The sequence below is a fragment of the Giraffa tippelskirchi genome, chromosome 7 (assembly GCF_054371585.1).
Source record: "Giraffa tippelskirchi isolate mGirTip1 chromosome 7, T2T-mGirTip1v1.2.pri, whole genome shotgun sequence".
Lineage (NCBI taxonomy): Eukaryota > Metazoa > Chordata > Mammalia > Artiodactyla > Giraffidae > Giraffa > Giraffa tippelskirchi.
Window position 1 is genome coordinate 3,581,648 of NC_137281.1, and position 10,230 is coordinate 3,591,877.

Below are 10,230 nucleotides of genomic sequence, written 5' to 3' on the forward strand. Positions count from 1 at the left end.
GAGCCGCCGAGGATGGGGCAGCCACGGAGAGGAGATGGATGGGGGGGCAGGGAAGTGATGGGGGGCAGGGTCTGCGTGGCAGGAGGAAGCTGGGGAAGAAGAGAGAGACCCAGAGAGGGAGGCAGAGAGACGGAGCCAGGAGAAGCGGAAAGAGAGAGACCCGGAGTCGGGGAAACAGAAATGGGGGAGGGAGAAAATTGGGGGAGGCAGCGGCTGGTAGCAGAAGGAAGTTGGAGAGGGAGACACAGAGAGAGAGAGAGAGAGAGAGAAACACCCAGAGAGAGAAGAGGACAGCCAGAGACGGAAAGAGAGACAGCCAGAGCCGGGGGAGAGCTGGGGGTGGGGGAAGATCTTGGCGAGGGAGAGGCTGGGGGGTCAGGATCTGGGTAGCAGGAGGAACGAAGAGACAGAGAGAGTCATCCAGAGAGGGGGAGGAGAGACAGATGGGGGGAGACAGACAGAGAGAGACTGAGAGCATGGGGCAGAGAGGGGGAGAGGAGGGGAGAAACGAAGCAGGGAGAGAAACTGGGGCTGGGGGCAACGGTCCCAGTAGAGAGGAGAACGCTAGAGAGAGAGGGAACACGAGAGAAATTTAGGCAGGCGGGAGCTGAGTGGCAGAAAGTGCCTGGAGACAGAAAGGCAGGTGCAGAAGGGAAGAGAGAGACCCAGAGAGGGAGACAGATGGGGACAGATTGGGGCTGGGGGAGCGAGAGATCCAGGGAACGAGAGACAGAGGTAGAGACGGAAGAGGCAAAAGAAGCCGGAGGAAAATAGAGGGGCCAGGCTCCGACGAACGGAAGAGGTCAGAGAGAAAGGATGCCCCTGCCCCCGCCCCCGCCCGCGTCCCCAGCCTCCGCTCCCTACCCCCATCCCCATTTCAAAGCCACCACCCCACCCCCACTAGCCTCCATCTCTCCACAGCATCGCTTGCCGCCGCCACCGCCTCTTCCTGTCGTCATAGCAACAGGATCCAGGCGCCCAGCCAAGGCTGGCAGCAGCGGCCGGAAATGAGGGGAGGGCCTTTTAAAAAGGACCCCAGGAGCTCTCCTCTTTCCCCAAATCCAAGGAAAAGCTCCACCTCCCCGAGTCTCCCCACCATTCACCCCCCACCAAGTGGCAAGGGCAAAGAGCCACTGAAAATAAAATTATATTCAATTTGCCAGGATAGGAAGCCTTTTGAGTTTCACCAATATTTTTTTTTCTTCTTACCCCCTACCCACCCCTAGTTCAAAGAGTTAGATTTCCCCCAAGATAGGGATTGGAGTGAGGAGAAAAGTAGGATGTATGAAGCTTGAGTGGAAATAAGTTTCAAAGAAGTCTGTCTGGGGTTGAGTTGGAGGGCTATGTAACAGTTTTGAGATGCGTGGATTTGCAAGTTCCAGAACTAGCCAGTGGGTAGAAGGTGGGACAGCTCCAGGTAGAAAATCTGAGATGAGAATCAGAAAGTTTGGTTTGGGGATTCAAACCTCAGAGCTGCCTGTAGCCACTGTGTGACCTTGGGCAAAACATTTCCTCTCTTCTAGTCTCAGTTATAATGGGAGCAAAAACTCGCCTGCAATTAAACAGGAACACTGGTGAGAAAAGGTCTCTATAAGCAGCTCTAGACAAGCAGTGTTTCAAGACTGTGTTCGCGGAAATGGAGTCAAAAGCTCAAAGCTCTTGTTTGTAGATATTTTGATGATGGCTCATTCTGACTGGTGTGAGGTGATACCTCATTGTAGTTTTGATCTGCCTTTCTCTAATAATTAGTGAAGTTGAGCATTTTTTCATGTGCCTCTTGAATGTCTTCTTTGGAGAAACGTCAATTTAGATGGGAGCAAGGTCCGAAAGCAAGGGGATATATGTATACATATAGCTGATTCACTTCTTTGTACAGCAGAAATTAACACAACACTGAAAAGCAACAATACCCCAATTAAAAAAACAAAACAGAAACTCAAAAACTAAAAGCTAGCCATAGCCAGAGACTTGGGCTAGCGAGTTTGCATACTGTCTCATGGAATCCTCGCTGAACCCTTGCGGCGTGGTCGCTGAAACGTTCCCGGATCTTAGATGAACAAACTGAGGCTCGGAGGTGTGCAGTGATTTTCCCATGATCACTCGGGAAATACAAAAGTCAGGTCTGGAGATGAAGCAGCCTCTTTGCAGGGAGCTGCTGTGACTGGTCAGCAAAAGGTGATGAACTTCAGAGCCGCTTAACCATTCCTGTGTCTCTTCCCGTGTCAGCTCCTCCCTGCTGCACACCCCCCCCCCGCGCCTAGGGGTGCTGGCATAAGACAGAGAAACCCTGTGCTCCCCACACATCCGACTACCTCCCCCAGAGCAGCATCTCAGATTTCCACTGGAATTTCACAGGTAAGTTTACTGAATCCTCACCGTGCCCCACACGGGAAGGGGTATAGAAGGCATTCTGACATCCTTGATTTAGAAGCAAAGAAACACCAGCCTCCAGGGAAGGGGCCTGGAATTCAACCATCTGAGAAACATTTGTTCAGCCTCGGTTCTTTCGTCAGGGAGGAGGAGAGAGACGTGGACAGTAATAGATATGATTTGACTGCTGAAGGTTACAGATTCTAAATGATTTGCAGGCATGGACTAGGTCTTCTGGGTTCTCTTCTTAGCCCTCGTTTTAAAGATGTGAAAACTGAGGCTGAGAGAGGTAAACACAGCCTGCAAATAGGAAGTGGTAACAATGAAAACACCTAGTCAAGTCTTCAGGTTCCAGAAACTGTGATGTTTTTCACTGCTTCTTGGTTCTTTGGCTGGGGTATGGGGGAGATGTTTATATCCTAACTGGGGGCACTACAAATAAGCAAAAATAGATACTTTGAAAGGGTGAAAACAACATGAAGATGATAAAATAAGCCAGGGTTTCTAAAGTCAGAACTACTGACATTTGGGTTGGATAATTCTCTGTGATGGGGAGGGGGAGGGGGCCACCCAGCATCCAGGGGACTCTGCTCACTAGGTGTCAATAGCAGAAGGTCATAAATAGAAAGAATTCAGTCTGTTCCACCTCCAATCTTGCTTCTTTTTGGAAGTCTTTTACCATTTTCAACTATTTCTTCTCTTATTTGCCTTTATATCCCTAAATAATGATCTTCTAGATGTCCCAACATACATCATAGATTCTTCACTCTGATAGATTAGGCTTTAACTCATGTAGACCTCACTTTCCTCCCTAGAAGTATTTTTAATTCTTCTGTTGGTTAGAAGAATTTTGTGGCGTTAAGTACTAGATTTATGATTTCTTCTTTCGGAGGGCATATCTTTTCTCTCTCTCTTCTTTTAGCAACTTTATTGAGATAGAACACGCATGCCATGCAGTTCACCCACTTCAAGTGTACAGTTCAACGGCTTTTAACTATACTTATAAAATAGGGCACACATCCACCTTAGATATACTTAAGTACATTGTCATTATCCCAAGGAGATGTCACACACCCCTCAGCCAGCCACCACCCTCCATTCCCCACATACCCTACCCAGCCCTAGGCTTTCTGTCTGGATAGATTTGCCAGTTCTAGACATTTCATATAAAGGGAATCATATATGTTCATTTGCAATGGGCTTCTTTCACTTAGCATCATGTTTTCAAGGTTCATTCATGTTGTATCAATACTTCATTTCCTTTTATTGCAGGATAATATTCCATTGTATGGATACACCACATTTGTCTATTGGATATTTGGGTTAGTTCTGGATTTGGCCATTTGAGTAACGCTACTGTGAACATTTGCGTATACTTTTTTGTGGCAACATTTTTTCATGTCTCTTGGATGTATAGCAGGTTTCTCTGGTGGCTCAGCTGGTAAAGAATCTGCCTGCAATGCAGGAGACCTGGGTTCGATCCCTGGGTTGGGAAGATCCTCTGGAGGAGGGAAATGCTACCCACTCTGGTATTCTGGCCTGGAGAATTCCATGGACTGTATAGTCCATGGGGTCGCAGAGTCAGACATGACTGAGCGACTTTCACTTTCACTTTGGATGTATATATAGCTAGGGGTGGAATGTCTGGCTCACATGTTTATCCTTTAAAGAAACGAAGTCCAGCATCTCTGAATTTCATTCTGCATCCTAGAAGTGTTAGACTCACTGAAAGAGCCTTCAGCTCATGGAAGGACTCTTCAGAAGGGGAGTTGCAGGAGATGGACCCTTTCAGCTCTCATTTCTAAGTTTGCTCCTGAATCCATCTTGCATTAACCAAAGTCTCCCACAGCATTAACTTGGAGACCTAGAAGCTGTAGGCTCAGAGATATGTCTGCCAAGCCCCTAACCTTAAACAGGTCCTCCACCCTCACATCCCCTGATCTCATATGGTAAGCAGAACTCCAAAATGACCCTCAATATTCCCACCACCTGGAGCACACACCCCTGTAGAATTCTCTCCTCTTGAATGTGGGCAAGATTATAAAGTAGGATGAGGTGTCGCCCCTATGATTAGATTACATTATACACAAGAGGAAGGGATTTTGCATGTGTAATTAAGGTCCCTAATCAGTTGATTTGAAGTTAGTCAAAAGGAAGATTATCCTGGGTGGGCCTGACCTAGTTGGGTGACCTCTTTTAGAAAGAGTCAAGAATCAGCCCACACTAGTTAGAATGGAAATGCTGGAGAGGGTGTGGGGAAAGCGGAACCCTCCTAGAGTGTTGGTGGGATTGTCAGTTGGTGTAGCCACTCCACAGAACAGCACAGAGGTTCCCTGAAAAACTAACAGCAGAATTGCCATATGATCCAGTGATCCCACTCCTGGGCACATATCCAGAGAAAATGCTAAGTCAAAACATACATGCACTCCAGTGTGCATAGCACAACTATATTCAATAATCAAAACATGAAGGAGTTCCCTAGCAGTCCAGCCGTTAGGACTCAGCACTGTCATCGCCCTGCCTGGGTTCAACCCCTGGTCAGGGAACTAAGGTTCTGAAAAGATCACAAGGCAAAAGAAAACAAACAAACAAACAAAAAAAACCCCTGCTACAGGAACTTCAGTTGCACAACCGCAGGAAATGAATTCTATTCGTCCTGAGAGAGAGGAAGTGGATCTCTTCCTAATTGAACCTCCAGATGAGGACCCAGCCAGCCGACTTCTTGGTTTCAGGCTTGTAAGACCCCTGTAGGATATTCCACAGTAAACTGTGAGATAGTAAACACGTGTTGTTTAAGCCCCTGTGCTTGCGGTAACTTGTTATGCAGCACCGGTAACTAGTATGCCTTGTAAATCACACTGCACTGTGACACTCACAGCGGGGCCGTGCAGGCGACACGGCCTCAATGCCTCCTCAATGTCTGCCTTCCCCTGCTCCTGACAACCAGCCAGTCCCCGTACATAGACCCATCTCCCTCCAGGATCCCTTTTGCTCCCCTTTCCTCCTCCCTGACCTGCTCCTGTGTGGACTGTACCATCAGTTCCTACCACTGGTTCCCTCCCCTCAAAGTCTAGTTTCCACTTGGCCCCTTTCTAATATTCAGAACTGTCCCTGTCCTTCCTCTGCTCAGAATTCTCTGATGGCCCCCTCTTACCCTCAGGGGAAAAAGCTAAGCTCCTCACCTGTGTCCTTCTGCCAAGGTCACCAGTCTCATCTTATACCATCCCCACTGCTGCCTCCTACAAGGTAGCCTTTTTATTTTATTGGCCATGCTGCAACGCTTGCAGGATCTTAGTTCCCTGACTAGGGATTGAACCCGTGCCCTCAGCAGTGAAAGCACAGACTCCTAACCACTAGACCACCAGGAAGCTCCCCAATGCCTCTTGCAAGCTGGAGTTGTTTCTCCCTACCACGTCCAGCTCCTTTACACTTTCAAGTTTTCTGAGTGTGGCTCCCTTTTCCAGACTCCCTTTCCATCTCTCAGCCATATGACAAATCCTCTACTTGCTCTTAAAGATTCAACTGAGTTGCCTCTTCCTCCAGGAAGCCTTCCCTGACCTCTCAAGGCTACATCAGGTGTTACAACTACACTTCCTCCCAGCCTGGTAGTGTTCCCATTAGGGCACAGTCACCCTGCATTGCGACTGGTCCAATGGTCAGGCTCCCCTAGTAGAGCCAGGAGTTGTTTAGGACAAGCAGGGGTCTAGTTATCTGTGGTGCCCTCCAGAACCCAGCCCTGGTAGACAGGAAGCTGTGGTTCACAGATGCAGAATGAATGGATGGATGAAGGAATGAATGAGTGACTCAGGGAGCGAGTGGCTGTATATTTCAGGGTCCTTTACCCCCCTAGCAGTCCCTGCCCAACCCCTCTCCCCCGCCTCACATCCTGAATGTGCTTTTTCCCAGGTGCCTGAGTGTTTCTCATCAACAACAGCTGGGCCCTTTGTGTTTTCTCAAGAGGAACAGAGTGCTGGTGGCGTGTTTTCCCGCTGTACCAGGAAGAGAAGATCAGCGTTTCTAAAACGTCCTCATTCAGGGTGAAGTGGAAATATTCCAGCGCTGGGGAATCAGGTGGCCCGAGTTCCAATCTTTGCTTTGCCTTGCCTCCCAAAAGGACCCAGAACCAAATTATTGTTCTCTCTGCCCCTTCATCCTCTTGTCTAAGAAGGGATTGAGGGGTGCAAAGTTAGTGATCTCTCTCTCTGGTTGGGGTACTCTAGGGCTGTGATTCGAAAATCAGGCATCCTTGGGGACTTCCTCGGTGGTCCAGTGGCTAAGACTCTGCCTTTCCACTGCAGGGGCTGCAGGACTCGATCCCTGGTTGTGGAACTCAGATCCCACATGCCGCATGGCATGGCCAGAAAATAAAACCTGGGGCTTCTCTGGTAGTCTAGAAGTTAAGAATCTAATGCAGGGGACATGGGTTCGATCCCTGGCCCAGGAAGATCCCACACGCTATGGAGCAACTAAGCCCATGCACCACAATTACTGGGCCTCTGCTCTTGAGCCAAAGAGCCAAAACGACTGAGCCTACACACTGCAACCGCTGAAGCTCACATGCCCTAGGCTGTGCTCTGCAACAAGAGAAGCCACTGCAGTGAGAAGCCCAAGAGAGTAGCCCCTGCTCGCCGCAACTAGGGAAAGCTGGAACACAGCAATGAAGACTGAGTGCAGCCAAAAATACGTGAACAGATAAATCTTTAAAAAACAGACAAAGAAGCAAACAAAAATCCCACACTCAAGGAATTCTGGCAGGGCTCATTTAGTGACTGTGAAGCTCCTGAAATTATGTACAAAATTTTGTAAATATGGGTATTGCTTTCTGGGGGTTTTATCTGGTGTTCAAAGGGATCCCTAATCCCCTATGAGTTGAGTCACTTTTTAAAATTGATTTAGCAAAATATCATTTGTGTTAATAAAAATAAAGGTTAAAAAAGGTTAAATAAAGGCTAAAAAAAGGACAGGAGAGAAAATAATGTCTAAAGAAGGCTTTTCTTCACCCCAGCACTAGTCACTTCTTGGACCAGATCGTTCTTTGTGGTGGTGGGGCTGTCCTGTGCGTTGTAGGCCATTTACCAGCATCCTTGGTCCCATTATGTGCCAATAACACTCCCTGCCCAGGTGTGACATCCAAAAATGTCCCCAGACATTGCCTGATGCTCCCTGGAGGCAAAATCACCCTGAGCAGGGAACCGCTGATCTAGAAGAGACTGAAAAAAATTGTTCCCCCTGGGGATCAAAACTGGGATTGAGAAAAATGAGAAGAAAGTGATTCTTTTCTTTCTATCCTTCTCTGGCTCTTTAAATTTGGAAATCATGACTAAGTATTACATTTGTAATAAAAATGAGTTTATTATTAATGTAAATTACCTCCATTCAAGGGACTGCTGCACAGCCATTCAAAAAAACAGGCCAGTCTCTGCATCTGATATATTGCCTCCATGGAAGACAGCAGCAAGGATGAAAACTTTTGCCCTCAAAATCCCTCTCTACCCTTAAAAATTGTAGCAGACACCAAAAGGTTTTGTTTGTGTCTATCAACATTTAGCATATTCAAAATTCAAGTTCAAAAGATTTTAAAGTATGTACTGTTTAAGCAAAATAATAAATTCATTGCATGCTAGCATAAACAAACTTACTTTAGTGAAAAGTAACTATTGTGAATACTTACTCTCAGTCACTCAGCCCAGCTGTATCCGACCCTTTGCAACCACATGGACTGTAGCCCGCCAGGCTCCTCTGTCCATGGAATTTTCCAGGCAAGAATACTGGAGTGAACTGCCATTTTCTACTCCAGGGAATCTTCCCAACCCAGGGATCAAACCCACGTCTCTTGGGTCTCCTGCATTGGCAGGGGGGTTCTTTACCACTAGCCCACAGATTCACCTGTATGAGCACTCAAACACTCCTTGGTGGCTCAGTGGTAAAGAATCTGCCTGCAAAGCAGGAGATGCTGGTTTGATCCCTGGGTCAGGAAGATTCTCCTGGAGAAGGAAATGGCAACCAGCTCTGGTATTCTTGCCTGGGAAATCCTATGGATAAGATGAAGCTGGCAGCCTGCAGTTCATGGTGTCACAAAAGAGTCAGACATGACTGAGCAACTAAACAACAACAACATATATGCTTAAATATGCATATAGTATTCTCAAAATTATACAGTAAAAGATGATAATACCTTAGGGTGAAGGGTATTTCTGGATGTCAAGAAGTCAGAAGTAGGACAGACTTTTCACAGTATTCCTTTCAAAAAAATAAATCTTTATGGAATCCTATTGTATTTTTCAAATGTAAAATTTGAACCACCAAAAACATTAGCATAAGTTTTTATTTTAACAAACATGGACTTGTTGTTAAGTTCCAGACAAAACTCAGCAGACACCTCAGCACTTGCATCACAGCTGCTAATCCTGCACACAAGACAGACATCACGAAAAGAACAGGATGGCAGACAGCACCAATCGATGGGGAACAGTCTTTCCCACTGAGCGAATCCTTCTCAACACTGTGCTTCCAAGTGGCCATTAGGAATCAATTCATCTTGATGAAGAAGCCGAAACGCATTTGCCATTCCCAATTCTTGAGCATGACCTCCAGAAATTCCTGAAATCATTGAAAATGACTCAGAGTATTTCCCTCAGGGAGTCTGATCCTGCTGACTCTTGGTTCTCTTCTGCTAACCTATCCCCACCATTCTCTCTGTTCCCGAGGGATTTCGGGGGATTTGGAGTTCTGCTACCCCACCCCCCTCCTTTTTTTTTTTTTTAAACAGAAAAAGAAATGGAAGCCCCAGAGATTAAAAGACTTGCTCAAGGTCACAGAATGAGTTTGCATCAAATTTGAAGTAAAATATAGCAGCTGTGAGAGTAGATGCTGGAATTTGGCAGAACTGGGTGTGAATGCTCCTTTGCATCCTTCCAGCTGGGTGACCTTACCTCCCAGAGTCTCAGTTTCCCCATCCTCAAAAGGGCGCTCTTTGGAATGCCTTGCTTACAGGATGTCTGGGAGAAACCGATGAGCTGATAAATGAAAAGGGCTCAGCACAACATCTGACACCTAATGGCAGCTTGATCAATGGGGCCATGGCCATTATAGGATGTGGTAGAGGCTGCAGAAGCTGTTCTGGTTGTCCCCTAGAGGCTAAATCTAGGAGAGGTGAGGAATCCAAGTGCTAGAACTGTGTTTCCTTTTCAGTATCTTTCAAGAAGAAGCTTATCAACCATTTAGGCTGTTTTCAATCCCTCAGTGTAGTAGGTGGGATCACAGACTTCGGAACCACTTTGAGCCTCCCTCCATCACCTGTAAAATGTGTGTGTCTGTGCCTTACCTTAAGGGCTGCTGGGAACGTCTCCTGACATCAGGGATGGCAGCAAAGTGTGTGGCTTTCCAAAGATAGTAGATACAATAAATGATAGTAGTTATCTCTCAATAGCATCACCAAGCATTAGGAAAAGCTCCTGCTCCTTGGTGCAAAAGGAAGGAAGCTTAATTTTTGGAACCAGATGAACCTAGTGCCAACTCACGGCTCTGCCAGTTTCCACCTGTGACCCTGGGTGAATCATTTCGCCTCTATGGACCCAGCTGCAAAAGGAATCCAATAAACTCAATGTGCAAGCTCGGGGAGGAAATTAAATGAAGCAGGAATGCTCTGCCTGGCCACCCGCTGGTTAGGACACCGCAGAGAGCATGTCCTGGTGGAGAACTAAGATGGCCCCATGCACTGGGGCACAACCAAAAGAAAAGGACAACGTTTTTTAAACGAAGCGAGGAAAGTGAGTAATAGTAACAGTTCTGTAAGTGGTCATTATCATGCGTGCTGTGTGCTCAGTTGTGTCCAGCTCTGTGCGACCCCGTGGACTAGAG